At 35.6% G+C, this 10,558-nt stretch overlaps 1 pseudogene; it reads right to left on the reverse strand.

The window, feature by feature from the left end:
- Positions 1 to 269: 269 nt before the first annotated feature.
- On the reverse strand, positions 270 to 659 carry LOC149181623 (elongation factor 1-alpha pseudogene; annotated as a pseudogene).
- Between the last annotated feature and the right edge of the window lie 9,899 nt (positions 660 to 10,558).

The raw sequence follows: 10,558 nt of genomic DNA on the forward strand, positions 1-10,558 counted from the left end.
CATTTTCCCAGCTACCCATGTGGTTCGTTTCGTCTCTTGACACCTATAACCTATAGAAGTATGAAAATGGTTGCGGAATTGCCAGTTAGCTGTGGAACAGAGCTGCATTCCATAGCTAAAAGACAACCAACCATCAGTTTTCTGATTTAAGTTATTGGAAAAGAGATTTTATGCAGCCAAGTACTAGGAAGAGAGAGAGAGAGCCTAAGATCACAACTAATGTAGAAGACCAATTATTCATGATCTGATATATTTTTTTTTTATTTTCTTCACTGTCTGCTTGGAAAATAAAGACAACTTTGTAAATGGTATATGAAGCAAAATAGTTTTAGAGATGGAAATCTATCAAAGTAATGGAAATGTATGATCTTTTCAATAGCTTTGATGACTCCTACAGCAACCATCTAACGCATGTCCCTGACTGCAAAATGACCCAATGGGGGATACTCAGCAAAGGTTTTGACAACCATGGGTTTGGTTGGAATCATCTTAACAAATCCAGCATCTCCATTCTTAAGGAACTTGGGCTCCTTCTCTAGCTCCTTGCTAGAACGCTTGTCAACCTTAGTCATGATCTCAGCAAACTTGACGGTAATATGGCAAGTGTGGCAATCCAACATAGGGGCATAACCATTTCCAATCTGTTCTAAATGATTCATAATAACAACCTATGCAGTAAAGTTGGCAGCTTCCTTTGCTGGATCATTCTTGGAATCAAATGCCACGTAACCACTCTTGAGATTCTTAATAGCAACATTCTTAATGTTGAATACTTTGTCACGTCTATTAATCGGCTGTGAAGAGTCATATCCAATTAGTTCACGTCATTTAATTAACCGTTAAAACAGTGTAACAGTGAAGTGAGAGTTTATTAAAGACGGGAGGTATGTAATCAGGTTTAAATGTCAGCACACAGTTGATTCCAAAATCGGAATTCCCTTCTCCAAGCACGCCGAATTAAATCACAGCATGTTCATTAATTAAAAATTGTTTTTTCTCTCGTGGCATGCAAAAAGAGGCTTTAAAGAACCAATAAATTCTCCCAAACCGCTACGAATTTCTTAAAACCATTTTTAATTTATTTAATTGACCCTATCCCTGAAAAAACCCATGTTTTATTTTTTCCTAATTCATTTTCATTTGGCCAGATCGCACAGTTAAAGTTTGACGTTTTTATTGTTCTTCGTTTTTGTGAAAGTACTACAATCGGCTTTCTGGGTTTGATTTGCTATGTAATGGCTCTCGAGCTAGCTATTTACCTATACAGTAAGGAGATATCCATTCTAAATCCATGTTTTAAGCTCTCCATATAATCAAATCCCTGTAGCCTTGTGCTAAACAGTGTGTTTGATTTGCAATGCAGCTTTAATCACATTCCCCCTTGTAAGTAACCCAACCAGTTTCCCATTATTGTCCACTATAGGCAATCTCTGGTATTTGGTTTCTAGCAATAATCTAATTGCATCCTCAAAGTTGGTGGATTCACGAATAACAAGTGGTGAAGGCGTCATCACCTCAGCAACAATCTTCCCATTAGTTTTGTTTAGCAATTTCTGTAATCCATTGAAAGCTCTCCATATGAGTAAGATACATGATCCAAATGAATGCAAATGGGTTGCTTACAAAGGGCTGAAGATTTTCACTAACATTGGCCTACTGTTGCTGATTACAAGAGTCAGGCAAACAACTAGAAAAGGCTTTTTGCAGATTTTTTTTTTTTATATTTTTTTTAAATGTTTTTGCAGATTCGTTTTAAGGCCAAAGCTTGAACAGGGATGCAGATTTTCTATTGAGGCCACAATGAAAGCTAGGATTGAAGATAGCCATAGATTGTTTTCCTTTTTTCTTTGAAATTGTGAAATTTTATAAGAATGATTAATGATTTTCAATTTCAGGCAGCAAAGACTTCAAGGTAAATATGCTAAAAACAGGACTTTGACTGAGATCTTAAGCTGATTTTTTATCAATTTGGGTTGGGTGACTAGGATAGGATCCATGTCAGGATGATTCCTAAGATGCCCATGTGGTCAGTTTCTTCATTGGATACCTGTAACCTGCTAAACCTTGGATTTAGCTGTGAAATCCACAGTTAGCTGCGGAATCAAGCTGCATTCCGTAGCTAATTTGCAGAATCTTATTAAAACAGGACACAGTGTTTTGAGGACAACTACAAACCATAACAAGTCAATCTTGGACAGTTGAACCTATCAAAGCAGTTGGGTTTCATTTTTTTTATTTTTTATTTTGTTTTTTGTTTTTGTTGTTGTTGTTGTTGTTGTTTTGTTTTGAATCAAATGAAATGATGAAGTTTATTTTGTCCCCTTTTTCTCTTTTTTTTTCTTTTTTTTCTTTTTTTTTTTAACATAACAATTTTTTTTTTATCCTCCAGATCACACAAAGTGCAGGAGGAGAGCATACTCAATAAATTATTAAATTTTTTTTAGATGTAAGAAATAAGGTCTCCTAATTACACTTCCCCGGCAACGGCGCCAAAATGTCTAGTCAATTTAACGTCTTAAATTTCTCTACATAAATTATCAATCCGGGTATCGTAAACTGATGAAGTGTGGTGCACCATATGTGCTTTGTTAACCTTTTTTCTTACTTCGTTGTTTTATAATTTATGTTGTTTTGGGGTTTTTGTTCTTGTTGGTCTCCTAGAGTGTTTAATGCAAATGGAAATCCTAGTCTAAGGTTTTCAGAATACTTTTGAAGATCAAGTATGGATGTAGAATTGAAGACAAGGTTTATGACTCTTATGGTAATTTCCAAACTTAGCACTTCAAAGATCTCAAAACATGCTATCTATAAAATCAGAACTTGAACAAAAGTGTAAATATGCAGCTACATAAATCAAGCTAAAGATGAAGTACTGAAAATGAGGTTACTATCTCTGATGTCTATCTAATTACAGGAAATAAATCTAAACTACTGCACTCAAGACCAAAAAAAAAAAAGAAGCTGGAAACTAGTCACTGATTTCACCCATAATTCCAATATTTTGTCAATTAACTTTTAAAACGGGGTTAAGCTAAAGACACTAGAAATATCGTCATATGGCATGAAAGAATGACGTTGAAACTATCTACTTGCAAACTAATGAAAGCAAAATCAATTACTTCACCTACAATCCAATAGCTCGTCAATTAACTTCTAAAACGGGGTTAAGCTAAAGGGACCGGAGATATCGTCATGTAGCATAAAGAACTGATGTCTAAACTATCTGCTTGCAAGCTAATGAAAGCAAAATCAAATTACTTCACCTACAATCCAATAGCTCGCCAATTAACTTCTAAAACGTGGTTAAGCTAAAGGCACTGGAAATATCGTCATGTAGCATGAATAACTGATATCTAAACTATCTAAAAGCAGTAAACAAATCTCACTAAAATAAAAGCATAACAACTAGAATTAAAAGCTAAAGTTCAACAGAGGAAGCAAGTCTCAAATCACCACTTGATGCAAAAACTACATTAAAGAGCTCGAGAAAAAACTAATAAGAAAATACAAGAACATTTAAAGAAAAACTAATCTACAATCAACTAGTTGAACACACTTGCATGAATTAAAATTGCATGAATGGAAAATCTAAACTTGAAAACTTGAAAATAGTAAAATGACATACATGAATGAAATCAAAACAAAATTACAAAATAAAATCTACTCTACATTACATTCTAATATGCTCCATTACATCTACTTCACACCTCCTTCCATGTTGAGAACATCAAAGCTTTATTCAAATTCTTCAAAATTACAAAGTACAACAAAGTTATCCAAAGCTTTCCAAAGCCATCAAGGAAGAACTACAAACTCCAAGCTAAAAAACTAAAAAAATCAAGCTAACAAATGAAGGAGAGAGATCTCCTATTTATACAAAAATATGAGAAGCCATCTCATTAATGAGAGTCCATGAATCTCTCCCTCTACCTCTAGAGTCCTAATCAAAATAGGAACTGATAAAACACGTCTTCTTAGATTTTCAATACAATTAGGAGATGTGACACATATACTCATGATCCCATGATTCTCTCCACTCAAATTCGAATTTGGCCTTAGGGTGCCACATAAAGGTCTTCTAGAAGCCTCCTTTTGACCTACACATATCAACAATCTCAACCCACTTATTAGGTATAAGCATATGCACATTATTTTCTAATTTTTAACCACAAATTCACTTAAAAAGGCTAAGAATTAATAAAGTTTGGAAAAACATAAATGTGGCCCAATGATAATGAAAGTGGGATGAATGTAATAACATAGTAGTGAAATAGAGGTGAAATGGAGGTGATATAATGGACATAATAGTGAAGTGTAATGGAAATGAATGACATTTTCAAGACCCAACAAGTGCACCCTGTAAATTTACAACGTGCACCGCTACCAGTGCGAGCTGAACCTGTCGAATGCACAACACAGGGGAAAAAAAAATCAAACACAATAGGTTTTTTACCTAATTTGAAATTATAATCTGCTAAAAACTTAAATAGAGAGAAACATAGATTTTATCTGGACATTTGCTTGTCGAGGAGGCATAGTTGACACATAAATGAAAAAAAAAGAAAAAACAAATTTCACCACCGTTTGAGAATATTCAAAAGCCGCGCACTGAGCATAGGACCGAAGGATGGTAAGCAAGAGAAGTGTCAACCGCAGGGCGCTTGAGTGAAGCAAGAGTAGCACTAGTGCTTGAGAGCTCTACAACATTGTAAATGGTAAAAATGAAATTTACGATCGGTAGTTTTTTTTATTTAACCTTGTTTTGGTGCATTCTTGTAACAGTACCGATGCATACTATTTCCAAGCACAACAATTTTTTTTAAATTAAAAACCCTATAACGGTGCTCTTGGTAAGTTGCATCAGGGCATTTTAATACATGAAGAGCACCAGTGTGTAGTGGGAATATAGCCCCAAAATGGTGAAAAGAATTTTAAGACTATAATTTTTTAAATTTAACCTTTTTCCAGTGCTATCGAGTGGTATAAGCATTGGTGCCTTGGTAATTATTCACTAGGGCATTTGAATACATTAATATCACTGGTGCCTCATGTGAATATAGTGAAGAAATGGTGAAAATAATTACAATGAACATTTTTAAATTTAACCTTTTTCTGTTGTTATCGAGTAGTGTAAGCATCAATGCGTCATATGTAGGTGGTATTTGTATAAAAACTAACACTTGGATGGTGCACCACTCTCTATTAATAACTGAGGCGTTTAGTTCAATTAATGGCACTAATTCTTATATTATAATAAGTGCATCGCTATTTTTAAGTTAAAAAATCCACAGCGGTGCGCTATATTGTATGTGCATCGGGGCGTTATTGTATTGGTTAAGCACCGAGCAGTCGTCACAGTGTAGCATCGGACTAGGAAAAAAGAATTTTATGACCTACATTTTTTAAAAGTTTAACCCCTTTCCAATGTTATCAAGTAGTATACGCGCCGTTTTGGTTTATGTATTTAGTGTGCCATTTTTTTATTTTTTTGTTTTTTTTTTTTTTTAAATGTCACAATGCACCATATGCTATTAGGCACTAGTGTGTATCTATATAGAAATGCATCGGTGCGTTAGTATATTAGATAGCACCATTAAAAAACATCTGCTAAAACATCTGCCTGCCAACTCTACTAGTGACCTCGACTACAAACGGCTTTTTGGGCTATTTTTATATGGGATTCCGCAAAAACCTTCTCTAGAGGATCTTTTCCTTATAGTGAGAAGCCATTATTGTTGTGCCTCAAAGAGATCTAGGCCTAATTGTATTGTAGTTCTAAAAGTCTTTATCTAAAATGTGATAGGTAAAAGGACCTTCTTGTTGTACACCAACTCATAGGGAGTCTGACCATTAGTATTCCTCCACGTGATTCTATATGCCCACAAATCTTTCAGAATCCGAGCTACCCATTCTCTATGATGTATATGTATAGTTTTCATCAAAATATCTTTGAGAACTTTATTAGTGGACTCCACCTAGCCATTAGCTTGTGGATGTTAACATACCCCCTTTCCATCCCTATCTCCTACTAAGGAAAAAGAGGGCAATTAATATGTTGACCCAAAATCCAAGGTAGTGTTATGGCAATGGGGTCAAAAAAAATTTCAATCTTTTCTAAATTGTTCAAAACCTTAAATAGATGACATAGTTGCATTTATCTCATCAAGACAATTTTGGTGATATAAATTTTGTCCTGATTTGACCTCCATATTGAAAGATATGGTTATTTAAAGTTCAACTAATCAATTAGCACCACATCATCATCCAACAAGGTGGTGCCCACGTGGCTCCCTCGTGGCACCCAGGTGGCCATCTGAGCCAGCCTTCAACCACCACTTAGCAGTGGAGTATTAGCTACCAACCATTCATGGTTTGCATGGCCCACGTTATCGCACACACTAAGCAAGAGGGCCAGTGGGTGTGAACCCCTTGTAGGCCACATCACCTCACACATTATGATCTCGGGAGAAACCCATGGCTGCAAGAACCATTTCCTGCGAGGGACATTTATTTCCTGGAATTCTCTTTATTATCAGGATTATTTATTCAAAGGTATTTCTTCCATGGAGTTTTCCCTAGGAAGATTTCTCGCTAAGAATTAATACCACTGAGAATCCCTCCTAACTCAAGCCAATTCCTTTGAGGGGTTTCTTCCAGGGTTCATTTCTTCTGAGAATATTTATTTCTAAGGTTGATTTCTTCCAAGGAGTTCTGACAAATCAATCATAGTGACTGAATCCAGAGCATGGTAGGTGATTGGAACTTTACTGTCTAGAGACAAACTCTTAAAGTTTATTTCTTAGAAAAAATAACCTTAGAAGTTTGGGGAAGTGGCTCCACCAAATGTTACAAGGTTCAAGATTCTGAGGCCTCAGTGACTAGGAAAAGTCATGTGCATTGTAGTTGAAAAGAACCAAGGGTTAAATGATAATAATGTAGTTCATGTTGTTAGTGTTAAGCTATTTTCAAATAGACCTAGCTTGTGGCGTAGCTGTGGTGGTTCTGTAACGTTTGTGTTGGCTCTCAGACTTGGCCATCGCCCTTAAGGTTTTATACGGCCCACTGTGGAGCTATCTCACTTAAGCCCATCTTGTCCGATGACCTAATATATATATATATATATATATATATATATATAGAACAAGGTTAACTCTCCTGAGCTTTCAAATTTTGTAACATAAGGCATGATGGCCAATTTTCATATCTACAGGCTTCACATACAACTTCCTTTAACATAGATTTATATGTCTATTTCATAACCGAGTCTTGCAGACCATTTGCATGCACAGAAAGAGCTCAAAATCTTCCCAAATATTTGGAAGGTTTACCGAGGGCTTCAACCTATCACTTCCACACAAAAAAGAAGGAATTCATTGCATAATAAAAAATAAATAAATAAACATCAAGCCATTTATTAACACAACAAACACAAATTGTGTTTCACAAAAATACAATGAAATTATCAAGCAATTAACTTAAAGTTGCATGAAAAAGGCTCATAAACACAACCATAAAATGTTTAAGAATTCCATTCAACAATATTCACGAACCAATATCATGAAACATTCACAGAGAATTTTCTTTAAATTCACAGCTCTCAACTAAAAGCATTTCATTCACAATTCAGAAAAGAAAGGAAATTAAAGGTGGGAATTCAATTTTCCACCCACCTATAGACCTATTGTGCCCATAATTACTAACAACAATCACCCCTGAGCCAGATCCACTATCTAAGGGAATTTCTTTCTCAATGGCCTTTGCAGAAAGCCTTCTTCAAGACACAAAAGATAGGGAATAAATATGAAATTGGGTGGTCTATCAGCTAGTCAAGCATAGCAGATTTCATGGTAAGGGTGGTTTATCAATTATTTCAATCACATAATGAATGGTTTATCAACCCACAGTAAGCACCCTTCTACATGTGGTTTATCAACACTAGAAAGTACCCTAAGTGGCTTATCATTTATGTCAAGCACTCCATGAGTGGTTTATCAGCCCACTACAAGTGCTCAATCCCATTTTCTCTTGCTCTACTGGTCACAATTCTTTCATTCATGGAAATTCCATTCCCTCAAATCATAGTTCTTTCCACCTTTACTCATGAGCTCCACTAAGAAGAGGTCCACCCCCATATTGTTGCACATTTACCTTTTTATTATTTCCTCAGGGGTCTCTTGATGTTCCTCTTAGACTCTTCCTCTTCTTTTCCTTTCATTATTTACACCATAAAATTAATTTAAGGTGCCAACTAATCCCACTTGGTTTCATCTTTCCTCTTCCCTCTTATATCATGGATCTATGGTCCCGCACTTTAACCATGTTGTTAGTGTTAAGTTTCTTTCAAAGAGACTTATCTTGTGCCTTAGTAGTGGTGGTTCTATAATGTTTGGGTTAGCTCCGAGACTTGGACATCGCCATTAAGGTTTTATAAGGCCCACTTTGGAGTTATCTCTCCTAAGCATATTGCAGCCCGCGGCACATCTCAGTCGACATCCTACAAAATACATAAGTGTGTGTGTGTGTGTGTAACATTTTATTTACATATCATAATAGGTCTAACTCTCCTGATATTTCAAAATTTTTAACATAAGGCCAAATGGCCAATTTGCAGATCTATAGGCTTCACATACAACTTCCTTTAACATAGATTTACATGTCTCTTTCATACCTAGGTCTTATAGACCATTTTCATGCACAGAAAGAGCGCAAAAGCTTCCCAAATCTTGGGAAGGTTTACCCAAGGGTTCAGCCTCTCACTTCCACATAAGAAAGAAGGCATCCATTGTGAAATAGTAATAAGCAAACAAACATAAAACCATTTATCAATATAGTAGACACAAATTGTGTTTCACAAAAATATAATGAAATTCTCAAGAAATTAAAATCCAGTTGCATGACAAAGGCTCATAAACATAAATATAGAATATTTAAGAATTTCAATCAACAATATTCATGCACCAATATCGTGCAAGATTTATAGGTAATTTTCTTTAAATTCATAGCTCTTAACTCAGAGCATTTCATTCACAATTCAAAAAACAAAGGCCACTGAAGGTGGGACTTCAATTTTCCACCCAAACATATACCTACTATAGCCATAATTACTTACAATGGCCACCCCCTAGCCAAATCCATGATCTAAGGGAGCTTCTTACTCAATGGCCTTTACAAAAAGCCTTCTTCAAGACACAGAGGATAGGAAATAAATATGGCAGTGGGTGGTTTAACAATTAGTCAAGCACAACATATTTCATGGTAGGGGTGGTTTATCAACTGTCTCGGGCACTCTATAAGTAGTTTGTCAGCCCACAGTAAGAACCCTTATGCATGTGGTTTATCAACCCTAGCAAGCACCCTGAGTGGTTTATCAGTTGTGTCAAGCAATCCATTAGTGGTTTATCAGTTGTGTCAAGCACTCCATTAATGGTTTATCAGCCCACGACAAGCGCTCAATCCCATTTACTCTTTCTCTTTTGGTCACAATTCTTTCTTTCAAGGAAATTATATTCCCTCAGCTCATATCTCTTTCTATATTACTCACGAGCTCTGCCAAGAAGATGTCTAACACCCACATTGTTGTGCATTTACCTTCTTATTATTTCATCAGGGTTCTCTTCATGTTCCTCTTGGACCCTTCCTCTTCTTTTCTTTTTCATTATTTACACCATAAAATTAGTTTAACGTGCCAACTAATCCCACTTGGCTTCGTCTTTCCTCTTCCCTCTTAGATCAACAATCTATGGTCCCACACTTTAGACCATTACATTATCATATTACAAAAATCATGGGAATAAGTATTAGAGGTGTCGTAGGATGCTAAGGTGAGTTTTTCCAGTGTCTAATTTTGTATTTTCCAGTGATGGCCTTCACAATTCTTGAAGTAAACTATGCTTCATGATTTGTCACAAATTCTCTTTTCTTTTTTGATGTTGGAGTAATTGATCCCACAAAGTCAAGGGCCCATTTTTCAAAGGGTTCCAACAATTCATTAGTTTGCACCAAATGACTCATCCGCTGGTAGTTGTCATAACTATGGACATATTCCTTGGCATCCCAAAAAAGGGAAGACCAATAATAGCTTAAAGTAAGGAACATATATTTATTCCTTTTATCAGTGAAGTGGCCCCCACATGTCTCATCATGGGAAACTTTTAATATGTCAAGAAATTCCTTCTCTAACATGCACCTTTAGATGACCAAATCAGGATCATTATGGAAGAGTCCTTGAACCCCATGAGTATGAGGCACTATACCTAACAATTTTATGTTTTTCTCTATTGAAAATTTGCGGTGGTTATATAGGATCTTTTAAAGTGAATTGTCTTGTAAAAATGTTCAAGTGTGTATGGTTAAACTAAACCATCTTAAACTGTGCAATTAATAAATTGAAATAAAGGGTAAAGGACTTAAATAATTTCAACTTAAAATAAAATATAAAAGATCGAAACATGAAGAAAATAGGAACAAAAACCCATTAATAACAGAGTTTTTCTAGTGTGGACTATGTCTCGGGGTCCTGCCTCCAAGAAAGTGTCCTCTTTATTGATTCAGATGCTAA

Source organism: Pinus tabuliformis, chromosome 3_2 (genome assembly GCF_031772625.1).
Source record: "Pinus tabuliformis cultivar Carrire ecotype Pingquan chromosome 3_2, CPIR1, whole genome shotgun sequence".
NCBI lineage: Eukaryota > Viridiplantae > Streptophyta > Pinopsida > Pinales > Pinaceae > Pinus > Pinus tabuliformis.